Source organism: Vicugna pacos, chromosome 12 (genome assembly GCF_048564905.1).
Source record: "Vicugna pacos chromosome 12, VicPac4, whole genome shotgun sequence".
Lineage (NCBI taxonomy): Eukaryota > Metazoa > Chordata > Mammalia > Artiodactyla > Camelidae > Vicugna > Vicugna pacos.
Window position 1 is genome coordinate 23846930 of NC_132998.1, and position 15417 is coordinate 23862346.

Sequence of the window (15417 nt, forward strand, 5' to 3'; positions counted from 1 at the left end):
AAATGGGCAGCAATGTTGACTGCAACTTCCAGATCACATTTTTGTTAGGAATTCCCACTCCTCTCTTTCCTACTCCTACATCCTTAAGTGCAGATATGGTGCTGGTGCAATAGCTTTGTTCATACAGACGAAAATAGTGGAACAATCAAACCAAAGGAGCCTGGCCCTTGAACGCCCTCCTGGATCATAAACATCTACATGCCTTGGATGGCTTCTCTTCTGTTGTATGAGAGAGAAATAAGTTTCTACCTCATCTGAGTCACTATTTTGGGTTTCTTTGTTATAGCAACTGAGTTTATGCCCTATTGCAATTGTTTTATTTTTTCTAAAATACTTCTTTTAAATATTCTCTTTTTAATTGAAGTGTAGTTGACTTACAATATTATGTTTCAGAAGTACAACATAGTGATTAGATATTTTTATAGATTACACTCCAGACAAAATTATTATAAAATATTGACTAATTCCCTGTGCTGCACATTATATCCTTGTAACTTACATTATTGTTTGAACATTTACTCTGTACAGATCACCGTGCCAGGTACTAGTGGGTTTATTGTGAAACATAAGGTGCAATCGGGCTTGACTGCAGGGAGTAAACAGTCTGGTTGGGGACATGAAATGCTTACACATTAAATGACAGCTAGTAGTGCCAGGCAGTGTATAAGTGCAGGTCAAATGAGAGATAGAAGATGAATGCTTTAAGTGCTGAGAGAAAAGAAAGTTCTCTTTAGGCTAAGGAGATCAGGGAAAGCTTCATAAGACAAGAGGAAATGGATTTGATCCCTGTGGAAATGAGGACAGTCGAAAAGAGATGAGAGGTTTCTTTAGATGGAAAGATCAAAGTCACAGCAATGGGAGACTACTGGACGAATTCAAGAGATGGTAGTGGATGTCTAGCTAAGGTAACTGGTTAGTAAGGAAAAGGAGGGAGGAATGAGGCTTGAGAACTAGTTTGGGGTCAGATAATGGAGCATCTTAAATGCCAGCGAAGGAATGTGGACTAGAGATACCTTTGGATTTTGTCTAAATTGCCCATAGGATTTAGAGCAGCACTTAATGAAAGTCCTGATTTAAAAGGAGTAACTCATCTTGTAGTAACCTACAATGAAAAAGAATATGAAAAGGAATATATGTAAGCATATGTAGGACTGAAACGTTATGCTACACCGGAGAGGGACACAACATTGTTAACTGACGGGGCTTAGTTGCCATTTATAGCTTTGTCTCTTTGGTTTATGGGCCACACAGTGGTTTTCCTTTCCTGTTCTTCATTCCTGAGTATTGTACCCAAATCCGTTTGGACTGAATTATCCAGATTAATTTTTCCTTTGTTCAAATCATGTGGCAGGGAGACAAATTGTCACTCATGTTTGTGTTCTACACATACAGGGTCTAGCTTGTACCATCTTTCCTTGTTCTTTACAGTCAATTGATAAAATGGTTTCTACAAATAGTTTCACTCAAAGCCCCCAGCCTCATCTTTTTATGACACAAGAATGTATATAGCAGGTAAATTGGTGTGAGATTTTTGGGGACATAGATTTGCTTAGAACAGTAACCATGCTTACTCTACTAAGAAGGGAAGTTTGATAGAATTCAGATGTAAGTTTAAATTGGCACAATATCAAACGAAGTCAAGTTTTATTGATTTCCAGGACAAGTTTCTGTGTGTTCTGTGCATTGTATTTCAAGGCATAATTTTGAAAAGCAGGGTATTCCTTAAAAGATAGGGCATTGACAAAAAGGCATTGTATTTCTTTCCTCTAGTTCTCAAAATTTCACCGCTATAGATTTGAGATCAAAATGGGTGGTATCTTTACTGATCTTGTTATTTAAAATTCGCAGCTCTTCATATTATTCTTCTGTTCATCATTTTCCCTGTTCCCTTTCAGAATGTCTATAAAATGATGGGTTATTATTTCCGCTGCTTCAGTTAGTGTTTATGCCAGCAGGGGAAACATTGTTTTATTATTTTTAGAGAATAAGAGCTATTTCTTGAACCAGGAAATTGAGCTTGCTATTTTAAAGAAATAAAGCAAAGACATCTTTCTCATCCAATCTCTGGTTGATTTTCTCTCAGGAGCCTCCCTCATTCCCTAAAACTAACCCCTTCATCAGTGAGGAGACTTTCCCATCATATAAAGTATAAATGTATTTATTGACATGTTGCATTAAAATATCTATTTCTATTTCTGTCTTCTCTCTAGACAGGGCACTCCTCAAGGACAGGGACCGTGGTCATTTCCTTGCTTTACGCACGTATCCTAGAGCACTAAATTAAAAGGCATGTTAAATGAAGAAATGTCTAACTTGGAATCACTCTTCGAGCTCTGAGGGTAACTGTGGACTCAGTTTCAGTACCAGTGTTTATCCATCGGGTAGTAAGACTCATCACCAAAGTAGATTTTAGTTTCTCAGAGCAGCACCTGCAAAGTGGCATGCACCACTTAGGTAATAATCTGCTAGAGACACTTACAGGCACATATTTACTTAATATTAGGCTGGGCTAGAAAAGAAACCAATTTGAAATTGCTTCCTCAGCTGAAAGCTCTATGCTAACAATAAAGTTTAATTTCAGCAGCTGTAGTTCTCAAATCAATAGACTGCAAAGAGGGTAGCAGAATTTCAGTTTTTTGTTTTGAATACTAAGCAGGTCAGAAGTTGCATTATTTAAGAATAAACTTACTGGATTTTAAAAGCAGCTTTTGGAAAATTAGCCATGTGGATTTATATTATTTTCAATAATAATCTTAATTTCCAGAGTAAAAGAATATAGTGTCCAACCATAAGCCATCATAATAATTACACCAATATGAGGAGTCTTAAGCGTTTATAGCTTCAAGGGAAAGACTTATAGATAAATTTGTAAATGATAGACATTAAATCACATTAGACAATTGGATATTCTTACCTGAAAAAGAGTTTTCAAGACATTTTCTTAGGTCTCACCTGTCCTTTCTTTAGACAAAATATTATAGTAATACTTCCTGGTAACTAGACTGTGTTATGCTAATATCTGTTTCTTCCTTCTAGCAGTATTTGTTCTAGTATGGAAACACGTATGTGATGAATAGTGACCATGGCTATATTGGCCTTTTAATCTTGACTTTGTTTCCATGAGTGTGTTGTCTTACTTTATCTTTTAATAACTAATTTTGTGGGCAGCCACTGGGGGACAAGAATATCAAATCATGGATATTTTTATAACCAAGAAGTCCAATTTGGGAATACATTTAAAATACAAATAAATTACTTTGTCCTTAGGAAAAATGAATGGTCTTAAGTCTCTCCAGGGTCATCAAAGCACGCACTTAATCCAGAGGTTTCCAGGCTCCCTATCCTGGATGTCCATAGGTAGAGGGGAAGAGAATTACACATCTGTTAAGTGTCTCTGTAGTCAGGTTGTACAGGAAGGTCTTGAAGTGTTCTGGAGTAGCGGGCAAGAGTTGTCAGCATTTCTGAAGGAATGTGCTTAAAAGAGACAGTGAAGGGACAGAGGGCCACAGATGGTGCTAAATGGGGTCAGAACCCTGGACAGCTCTACTAAACTTGATCTACTGCCAGACTTTTCTTGTCAGCTTTTGGAAACATGGAATCATCTCTTTCATAGGCTTTGACTCCCAGCTGTGGAATTTTAATATCATGGTCTTGATATTTTAGGCCCTTTCCTTACTGAGGGAATAGGAAATAGAAAATGAATATCCACTGTGGGTTTCCAGCCTGAGACTTTAGCAACATGGAGGCATATTGTGATAACTATGGGGTGGAGTGATGATGGGGTGTAGGCTATCCTCATACTCTATTGTATTTTCCCACCATGCATTTTCTCTCCTCAGAGATACAGACTGATACGAGCAGAGCTCAACACTACAAAAGAAAAGATGTTCCCAATTCAGTTTGTGAAAGAGCCTGAAGGTATCCAGTTAAGCACTTATTTTGCTCTCTCATTGAAAGCAAGAGAAACACAAGTTTCCTCTCTTTAATAATTTTGTGTAATTAAACTTCAAGCTTTTAGATGTGATGCATACTAATAAATTCTCCATGGAATCTTTTAGAAGTAAAGCACAGCTGTTCGATTCATGAATTTATTTTGCAGTGTCTTAATAGAATGTTTTCCTCAAAAAGGATTTTATTCTTTACATGGCTCAAATGACCTTCTGTATTTTATATTCTCTCTTATCTCTTTTAGTTTTGACCTGATTCTTGATTGAAAATACTTGTTAGCCTTAGTATGTCATGCTTCTGTTGTCAACTCAGTTCATATTCCTGTGAGCTGCATGCCCTTGTTAAAGAATCATCATTTCACTTCACCCTCCTCTATGCCAAGACTGTACCTGCTGCAGGAGCCTTTAAATTCAGTGAGGTTAATTGGGATTTTATTAAAGTATATGATCTCTGACTCCTTTCTTAACTTAGATGTTTTATAGATTAAGTTATAATCTGGATTCGTGAAGTATTCAACAAGATGATTTCTGATTTTAAAATATGGCTAAAAACAGAGGAAGGAAAAAAAACTGGTATTATATTTAATCTGAATCCACAAGAAGAAATTTTCACACCTTCATTCAATATTTTACTAACTTAAACTAGGTCATATTGACAATAAGGTGGCCTTTGAAAAATTGTTAGAGACTCCCTCCTCCTCTCGGAGGTAACAAACAACATTGGATTGAGTTGAAATCCTTGAGGTTTTGAACTTTCTTTCATATCTCACTTACACAGCCTTAAACTGCCCACTCATCTTATTCTCCATCAAGTGTGTCTCCTGGCCACTTTCAATACCAATCTCCCCTACCAACTTGAGAGAGGACATAAGACAGGAAAAATGAGGGGAGTTGAAGGGATGATGAGAAACAGAAATGGAAGAGGGAGACTGTCAGTGTGCTTTGTAACAGGCCACTTTGTGGCCTTCATTATATTCTGTGTATTCTGTGTGAAATTCTTTGGCAGTCCTATTTGGGGTCATTACCAAAAAATGTTTTTGGATAAATTTAGAGCATAAAAAATCTCTAACAAGATAACATCTTGCTTTATCAGTCTTTCAAATAAGTATCTCCCTTCCTATGGCTGATCAGTTCTGGTAGTTGAGTTCATTTGACCAAGACAAATGAAGATAGCTCCAAAACTTTGTTGAAAACCTAAGAATGTTTTGTCAAGGTGTTTATAGGTTTGAAAGAATATAAAAACACTGTCTGATATGTTCTGATCAAAAATTATTCCTTGCAACATTCAGGTGACTTTCATTCAGGGGCATTTCAAATGAAAATTTCTGAATTAATCACTAGGAAAGGGAATATCCAAGTGATAAATAAAAGTGTTCACCATTCAGAAGGTAATACATGAAAGTGTGAACGTCCACTCCTCAGCATATATCCAGAGAAAACTCTAATTCTAAAAGATATATGCACCCCAGTGTTCATAGCAGCACTATTTATAGTAGCCAAGATGTGGAAACAGCCCAAGTGCCTATCAACAGATGATTGATTTGAGGTGTGTGTGTGTGTGGAATAGATCCCACACAATGGAATATTACTCACCCATAAAAAAGAACGAAATAATGCCATTTGCAGCAACATGGATAGACTTAGAGTTTATCATACTAAGTGAAGTAAGTCAGACAAAGACAAATATCAAATGATATCACTTAAATGTGGAATCTAAAAAAAAGATACAAATGAATTTATTTTCAAATCAAAAATAGACTCACAGACATAGAAAACAAACTTATGGTTAAAGGGGAAAGGGAGGGAATAAACTAGGAGTCTGACATTAACATATACAAACTACTATATATAAACTAGGTAAACAACGAGGTCCTGCTGTATAGTACAGGGAATGGTATTCAATGTCTTGCAATAACCTATAGTGGAAAATAATCTGAAAAAAAAAGTATATATATAACTGAATCACTTTGCTGTACATCTGAAACTAACACAACATTGTAAATCAACTATACATCAATTTTAAAAAGTGTAAACATCAAAGATCCAAGAAATTTAAAAATATTTAAATAGACAAAAAGTCCATACTTTTCTCAATTCAAGAGATTAAAATTAAAAAAAAATTTTTTTATGTCGCCTACTTAGAAGCAATTTGGGTCACAAAAGCACTTGTCTCAACCATCTGGGCTCTTCCTTGACCCCTTTACTCTTTTGTTTATCTTTTCCTTATGTTGGGATGGTGCCCTTTTTTGCAGGAGCCTAAAACAGTAGCATTACATTCCCAAACTTTGCAACATCTATGGGAGGTAATCAAGGAACAAATACTACTAATTTTCACATACCAAACCAAGTGATATTTGCTATTTGTTTAGCAGACACATACTAAAAGTATTCTGCTCTGGTAAGCAAGGTAGTTAGGTCCTGGCCTCAAGGCATTTATAATTTTTTTTTAATATTCTTTTTTTTGAGGGGAAGGTAATTAGGTTTATTTATTTTTTTATTATTATGTTTTTAGAGGAGGTGCTGGGGATTGAACCCAGGACCTCCTGCATGCTAAGTATGCACTCTACCACTTGAGCTAGACCCTCCCCCCAAGGCATTTATAATTTAAAACCATCAATAAGGATAAACATGCTGAAGCACATATCAACAAATAAAGGAGTGCATAATAAATCTAGAGGTAGAAGCCAAGCTTCTAAAGAAAGCAATATTTATAGTTTAGAGTTTAAAAAATATTTTATAAATTTTTTTAACGAAATGTGGAGAGAAGGAAGTATAGGCATATTAGCCTTTTAGGGATGCTTTTAAACAAAAACATAATGTTGCTGCTAATTTGGGTCATCTCAGCCTCTCATTTCCCCCTGCCCTGCCCTTGCCCTTTGTGACATCCTCTAACTTCTGACACTTTGGCCATAGAGTGACTTCTGTTCCCTACCTATTTTCTACCAATCAGATCTGATTAGAACAATAACATACATCTTGGAGTCCAATCTATTTATCTAGCTTCCCTCTTTCAAACAGTATGTGTCCTTAAGTCTCATCTCTCTTGTGAAATGAAAGGCTTTACTCCCTGTTAATAGAATTTTAAATGTTAAAGTTAATAGAAATTCGAACACCAGCAAATATACCTGTGGGTAGGGGTAATATTTGAGAAATAAACATGCCTTCTTGAACCACTGAGATTACGGCACATCAACTATACTTATTCTTCTCATCCTTTTTGATTTTTAAGCCATGTTTAAGGTCTTTTAAAAAATGTTTTATTGGTGTCTGAGTCGACTGCCAGTGCGTCAGTAACAGTGATGATGGTGGAGGTAACAATTATAATTATCTTAATTGCTGAGAGTATCATCAGGTAAAGAACTCTGAAGTTCATTTTCTTTCAGAGCAGTACTTACATGCAAAGATTTTTCGTCTAGGCATATAAGACAGTATTTGAATGAAGAAATATTCTCAGGAACCTATTAAGAGGAAAGGATGGGAATCTTGCCAGCATCTTAGCGACAGCTTTTCAAAATCCGAAGAATGACAAAAGGAAGAGGCAGCATAATGACCTCTGTTAGAAAGAATTTGGCTTCATTGTGACCTTAAGCAAATTACTGAATCCCTCTCAGGCTCAACTTCTTCACCTGTACAATGGGAACAATAAAGCCTCCCACACTGAGACTTCACCCTCTAGCTCAATAAATCTTATTTCTTCATCCTCCACTGTAGGAAAAAAAAAGCAAAATCGTAAGCCTAAAAACAATATATGAAATTAAACCAGCAGTGACCAACAGTGGGCAGAAAACCCTTGCATACTGTATGTCAATGAATCCAAGTGTCACAAATATGATATATTTCTACTATCAAATAGGCACAGTTTTGAAACTTACCTTAAACACATGAAATATGAGAAGAAAATTCAGAGCAATCCCCCAAAACTTCATAGAAATGGTATTGATTTTTCCATTTCTCCTATGGGAGGGTCTTCTATCAAGCCAAATTTCTCGCTCTTATAAAACTTTATTTAAATTCTATTTTTAAGGGGGGAGGGTATAGCTAGGTGGTAGAGTATGTGCTTAGCATGCATGAGGTTCTGCGTTCAATCCCCAGTACCTCTATTACAATAAATAAATAAATACTCCCTCCATAAAACCCCACAAAACAAACAAAAAAGACAAAAAATTCTATTTTTAAGCATTTCTATAATAATTACATGAACTGTGACTGAGATCATTTAAATTCTCATGTGCATACATGCTTACAGAATATTTTACATGTTCTTATGCTTCTATTGTGTCTTCCCATGTGTTTGTTATGCCAGTTCCTTACCAATCCCATGTAAATCACAAGAAACTTGAGGGCCAAGTCACTGGTGAACTTCCACGGTTGCTAAACACAATGTGCTCCTTTTAGTCCTCTTACTTGACCTCTCAGATGTGTCTATCATTAGTTCCACGCCTTCCTTCTTGAAACGTTGTCCTTGCTTTCTGTGATCCAGTACTCAGCTAGTTCTCCTATCTCAAGCTGCACCTTCTCAAATTCCTTCCTGGGTTCCTTTTTCTGACAACCTCTTAGAAGTTGATGTTCCTCAGGGACCAATCCCTTACTTCCTTTTCTCTTCATTCTACAGATGCTTCCAATATGATTTCAGCTGCTCTGTTGTCTCCAACTAACTTTCATATATACTGAGAATTCCCCTATCTGGAGCTCCAGCATATTCTCCCTTCAGACCCTCAGGTACATGTTATCAAGAGTTGCTAGACATCTCCATTTACATGTCCCTTCAAACTCAGCATCTCCAAAGCAAAAACACAGCATCTTTATCTTTCCCTCCCAGTTGCCCACCCTTCCTGTATTCCCCTCCCTGTGAAGGCACCTCCACCTGCATCACTGCCCAGTGCAGACACCAGAGAGTCATCATCAATCCTGTCTCTCCCCCATCCCCAAATCAAGGTAGACTCCAATTCCTGTGAGTTCTGCCTCCTAGATACTTCCTTGATTCTCTTCACTTCTTTGTGTCATCATGACTACTGACTTGGTCAACATCCACCAAATTTTGGAAAAACTTTCTGTTTTCTCTGGATCTCCTTACAAGATGCTGGCTTATCTGGTACTGCCCCATTCTCCATATTGCAGTGAAAGTGGTCTTTCTAAACTGTAAATCTGATTCAAGACACTCATACCTGCTTTAAAGTATACAAATGGCCTTCATAACCCTCAGGATAAAAATCCATTTTCCCTAGTGAGGCCAACAAGCTCTTCATGGCAACCCCTTTCCTGTCCAGCCTCATCTCTTGCTTTACTTTCTTTCTTTACTCTACTTTCTCATCACCCTCATTCTGAATTATTTTAAATTTTCCAAATGTGACATTCGCTCTTGTCTTTTCAGCCCCTGTGACTCCATTTCCTCTGCTTAAACTTCCCTCTCCCCACCTTTAACTAAGTTATATAGAGTAGCATTTAAGAATGATGTAAGGGAAACCCTACCAGAGGGGGTGGGGTGGGGTGCTCCCTTGCTGCCTTCAATGCGTGATTTGCACCCTCCCCAGAGTCTAGCTACTCAGGTAAGTCCTAAATAGGGATGCTAGGAGAAGTGAATAGGCCTAACCTCAGTCCCCCACTGCGATGGCCTGGAAACTGCTTTCCTGAGGGCTGGAGGGAGCTGAGCCAAGCTGACTCAGGACCTACCCAAGGGTTGGGACCCAGTAAGGACCTGGGTCCCCAGTGTGTGAGAGGCCAGGCACAAAAGTCAGGCATGAATGAGATGTGACTATTCTCCAAGCTACCTGGGTACTGATTATTCCATATATTCTTATCTTCATAGACAATACAGAAATTCCTAGGGAGCGAAGTATGTTTTTGTATGATTTATAACACATATTGGACAGTAGATGCTCAATAAAAATAAAATATTGTAATCTTCTGAACACAAAAGTATTGATACACGTGTGGTAGACATCCCCAGTTTATAACTGTGTAAAATTAAAGTCATGGGAATGAGTCACTTTCTGAGGGTCATAGACAGGATAAGGTCCTAGAATACAGTCTTCCTTTCTTCTCTTCCTCCCTCCCTTCCTTCTCTGTCCTCAAAAATGGATAATTGAAAAGGAAATTTGTTGATCAGAATATCTACTGTTGTTTTAACTGTAATTTAACTATAATAACCAAGTTGTTTTATGTGATAGTAAAATCGACAGCAGAATGTTATTTAAATGACCACAAATCTGAGTATCTGCGAATTGGGTTTTCTCTTTTATGAACTGACAGTGGGAAGTTCTGTTGTATCTGCCAAAAGTAGAGACACATTTTCCCCACGAAAAATTTTTTAAAGGAAAAATAATGTCCACAAATTAAAGTGTAAGTCCCTGAGGTCAGGGTCTTATTTTCTGTTGTTTCCCCAGCACCTGCATTTGGCACATTGGAGCACGGTAAGCCTTTACTGAATGATCTCTTTCTCTTTTGTTAAAAAAATAAAAAGAATGATGTAAGGGATGTAATGTACAAATGATAAATGTAATTGCTGTATGTTATATATCCAAGTTGTTAACAGAATAAATCCAAAAAGTTCTCATCACAAGAAAAAAAGTTTTATTTCTTCAATTTTATAGCTATATGGGATGATAGATGTTCACAACTTATCATGATAATCACTTTATGATGTAGGTAAATCAAATCATTATACAGTACACCTTTAATGTGTACAGTGTTGTATGTCAGTTACATCTCAATAAAACTAGAAGAGGAAAAAAAAAGAACGATGCAGTTTCAAAGCAACTTCTCCCCTTTCAAAACTGAGCAGTTCACCTTGGAAAAGGTCAGTTTTAAGAGAAGAGGGCCGATAAATTGTTTCCTTGTGATCTAATCACGTTAACTCTGGTAGAAGTTAACTCTGTAGAAGGCTTTTAACTCAGCTTATTTAGGTCACTCGTTCTGTATACAGATACCGTCCATTTATTTCCTTTTTCACTTTAATTGAGGTAATGTGATAATTTGATATATGTATACATTGAGAAAGGACTGCCTGCATCAAGTTAATCATCACATCCACCACCTCACACATTTACCCACTTACCCCCACCTTTGTTTGATGAGAACATTTAAATTCTACTCCCTTAGCAAATTTAAGTTGTACAATAAAAATGTTATCAACTATAATCACCATATTATACACGAGATCCTGAAGTCTTACTCTTCTTACAACTGAGTTTGTACCTTTTACCAGTCTCTCCCTATTTCCTCCCTCTCCACCCCCAGCTCCTGGCAACCACTTTTACACTGTTTCTTTAAGTTCAACTTTTCTTTTTAGATTCCACGTGGAAGTGATACCCTGCAGTATTTGTCTTTCTCTGTCTGGTTCATTTTACTTTGCATAATGCCCTCTCGGGTCATGCAAGTGTCCCATGTCTCCAGGGAGGATCGTAGGCAGTCTCTAGATGTATGCTAGAGTTCAAGCTGACCCTCAGGCAGCATCTTTCAAAGCATGCAGATGGAAAGACTGGGCAATGGGTGGTTCTGCCCGCTCCCTTTGTGCTGAGCCCTGAGGCGATAATCATGTATCCATTAACAGCTGCTCCTTTGTTTGCTATAGTCGGTGGGAGTTATATTTTTTTTAATTGAAGTATAGTTGGTTAACAATGTTGTATTGATTTCTGGTGTACAGCATAGTGATTCAGTCAGATTCTTTTCCATTATGGTTTATTATAGGATATTGAGTATAGTTCCCTGTGCTATATAGGATAAACTTGTTTACTATACTATGCATAGATCTACAAATCCTGAACTCCCAATTTATCCCTCCCCACCCCTTTCCCCCCGGGTAACCATAAGTTTCTTTTCTATGTCTCAGTCTGTTTTGTAAATAAGTTCATTTATGTCTTTTTTTTTTTTAGATTCCACATATAAGTGATATCATATGGTGTTTTTCTTTCTCTTTCTGACTTACTTCATTTAGTATGATCATCTCTAGGTCCATCCATGTTGCTGCAAATGGCATTATTTCATTCTTTTTTACAAATGAGTAGTATTCCATTGTATAAATATACCACAGCTTCTTTATCCAGTCATCTGTTGATGGACACGTAGGTTGCTTCCATGTCTTGGCTATTGTAAATGGTGCTGCCATGAACATTGGGATGCAGGAGTCTTTTAGAATTAGAGTTTCCTCTGGGTATATGCCTAGGAGTGGGATTGCTGGATCATAGGGAAAGTCTATTTTTAGTTTTTTAAGAAGTCTCCATACCGTTTTCCATATTGGCTTCACCAAACTACATTCTCACCAGCAGTGTAAGAGGGTCTAATGGAGTCATCTTCACTGGTAGTGACCAAGCCTCCATGTCCTTCCACACCTGCTCAACAGGTGGTAGTATAACCCTGAATTACCTAGCTGATGCTGCTAAGTCACCTTAACTTGTTCTCAGTTCTCTCCTCGGAGGACCTGGGTCATACAAAGTAAGCAACAGGCACATATGAAGCAAATAATTCTCAACCACTGCCACGGGATATCTTATCCTCTCTCCCCAGCCAAAACATTCAGATTTGGAAACAAGTAATCAAACTCATTACCTTTTAATAGGACAAGTACAGTGGTTTTGATAAACATTTGGACATAACAGTTTATTTGGGACAACACAGACATGGTCAGAATCCCCACACATACGGAGAGAAATCAGTTTTCTAGTCTATAGATTCTACATCTGTGATATATTACTTTGATATTCCCATCTGGTTTCCATCATAATAAGCAAATGAATGTTGCTTATTTTGCATGCATGAGATCTGAAGTCCCAGAACACCAAAAATTAGCTTCACTTCCATCAGAATCTTACTTAATGGTACTTGAAGAAGGCATTTGATTGTGAGACAACAGTCCATCTGTAGTTTGCAACTGGATGTTCATAAGCCCACTCTCTGTCACTAGATTCTTCTTCGTATGTTATTTGGCATTTTTCCCTTGAGAACTCCTGGTTCTTGGTAGGTGGGTTCAGGATGCAGGCACACATTATGAAAATTAAATGTGAGCTGGAAGTGACCCAAAACAACAGCCAGAAACATGAATTACATGGAAATCTGGCTACTAGAACCTTATATGATGATCCAGATATCATATGGTTATTGCAAGGTGGAATTAAATCTTTTCCACACCAGTCTTGAGCACCATGCTTCTCAAAATGCAGCACAAGTTTGCAACACTGCTTCTCTGGCTCCTAGAGAACTTTCAGTCAATAAAATCTCACAGCCTTTCTTCCATGAATGGTTGTTAAATCAGTTCTCCCACATCCTGCACTTTTACCATTGATTTTTTAAAAATCTACCCTTTAACTTTATAGTTTTTCCCAAATACATTCTGTCTTACTAGTTTTAAGCACTTTTTCTGGCCCAATTATCTTTGATGACTTCACCGAGAAAAAGAATCACCACTCATTGATTCAGCCCTCCTTCTGAATATTTTACCTCAGGATGTTTACATCAGGCTAAATTAGGACATTCTGAACTGATGTTATACTGAATGCCTTTAACAGCTTTGCAGTCAGTTCCTAGGAATGGAGGGGGCATAGGAGAAAGGGAAGAGACGTAGGGTAAGAGATAAGAATAAAATTTTGGAAGATGAGTGAATTTTTAAAACATTGGAATCAAGAAATTCATTATAAATATGAAACACACAGCTGTAACTGGCATAGGGAGTGATTCAGTCTTCCACCCTGGCAGTCTTTTAACTTTGGCAGTGTGAATTGGACCTGAAAGACTTCGACTGCTTTGGGTTCTGATTTTCATTTAGTCTTACCAGCAAGAAAAATCACCCTGGAGCAAAGTGCATGCTGATTTTGTTAATTCCCCCAAATATGTCCCTTGTTTAAATCACTGCTGATTAAACATTCTTGACATCTTTCCTTTCTCAGTGTGCCATGACTCATCAGGTGATCCCAGTGGAAGGTAAAAGTTAAATCTGTTTCTTGAAAATGTTTACTGAAAGTGAGCAGTGGAAAAAACAATAGGAGATAAGATGGTGAATGCCTCTGGTGGGCTGTGTATCTTTTAACTGTTGATAATTTTTGAAAAAAATGGAATAGTAGCTGTCAGGAAGCATCACCAGGAGCTGAGTCAGACCAAAGACGTGAGCTACTGCAAGCCTGAGCTTCTGCTGCCAAACAAGCATTTCCTCGGGGTTGGGTGGGTGGGGTGTTGATTGTGCTGCTACTACAGAAGGCCACTTAGAGGTTGTAAATCCGGCAGTGATCATGGATTTTCTCTTTGCCTTACCGGACATGGTGTTCAAATTCATTCCAATATTTGATTCTCTACTTCCATAATAGCTTGAATTTTAAGATAGTAAAGTTACTTGCCATGAAGAAACCAGGCATGTGTAGAATGTTAACTGCAAGTTCATTTATACTGTACTATGCTACTTTTAGCATAAAAAAAGTTAGACTTTCTGTTCCACATGTGACAAGAACAGGAAGAGGATGACTACCACAGCAAATTACTTACTCCCACCTACCTAATAATCCATCAGACTCTGTCAGTTGTGTTCAGGGAGGAAGTCATCATATTCAGTGTAACACAATAGAAAAAGCCCTGCTCTGGAAGTTAAGAAAACAGGTTTTCTATTCTTGACTCTGCCCACAAACTGTGTGACCTTGGATAAGTTGTTTAAATTCTTTGAACTTTTTTTAATTGAAGTATACTCAGTTTACAATGTTGTGTCAATTTCTGGTGTACAGCATAATGTTTCAGTCATCCATATACCTACATATATTCCTTTTTATATTCTTATTCTTTATAGGTTACTACAAGGTATTGACTATAGTTCCCTGTGCTATGCAGTAGAAACTTGTTGTTTGTCCATTTTATATACAGTAGTTAGTATCTGCAAATCCCAAACTCCCAATTTATCCCTCCACTCTCCCTTCCCCTCTCTCTGGTAACCATAAGTTTATTTTCTATGTCTGTGAGTCTGTTTCTGTTTTGTAAATAAGTTCATTTGTGTTATTTTTTAAGATTCTACATATAAGTGATATCATATGGTATTTTTCTTTCTCTTTCTGTCTTCACTCCATATGACGAACTACAGGTCCATCCATGTTGCTGCAAATGGCATTATTTTATTTTTTTATGGCTGTAAACTCTCTGATCTTTACTTTCTCATCTCTGTAGACATTGGACTAGAATAGGCTCTTGGGTTCAAGTATTCCATGACTTCCCCAACCCTAGCAAGAATATCTTCCTGGAATGTTCCTAGGACTTGTATGTGTACGTCACTCAGTATAGTCTGGGACATTAGTTTAATTTAATTATCACTTGGAAAATAATCTGAAGAAAAGATCAGATATCAAATCATATATTTTTCTTCTGCCAAGAAAGATCCTGTTTTAGGGATTTGGCTTTACTGCTTCAGGGATCATTTTTTAAAAATATATTTAGGTAGATGATACATTAGTGTAATGTATCAGAACTGCTGTTTTGAGATCTGGGGATGGGGTAGGTTTAAGTG

At 37.3% G+C, this 15417-nt stretch overlaps 1 long non-coding RNA gene across 1 annotated transcript in view; it reads left to right on the top strand.

Annotated features, from left to right (window-relative positions):
• The window catches only part of LOC140700161 (uncharacterized), a 109710-nt gene extending 105721 nt beyond the window's left edge, over positions 1-3989 (top strand). The window contains exon 4 of the long non-coding RNA XR_012078432.1: positions 3840-3989. This is a non-coding gene — a long non-coding RNA (uncharacterized lncRNA). The remainder of the gene's footprint in view (positions 1-3839) is intronic.
• Positions 3990-15417: the final 11428 nt, after the last annotated feature.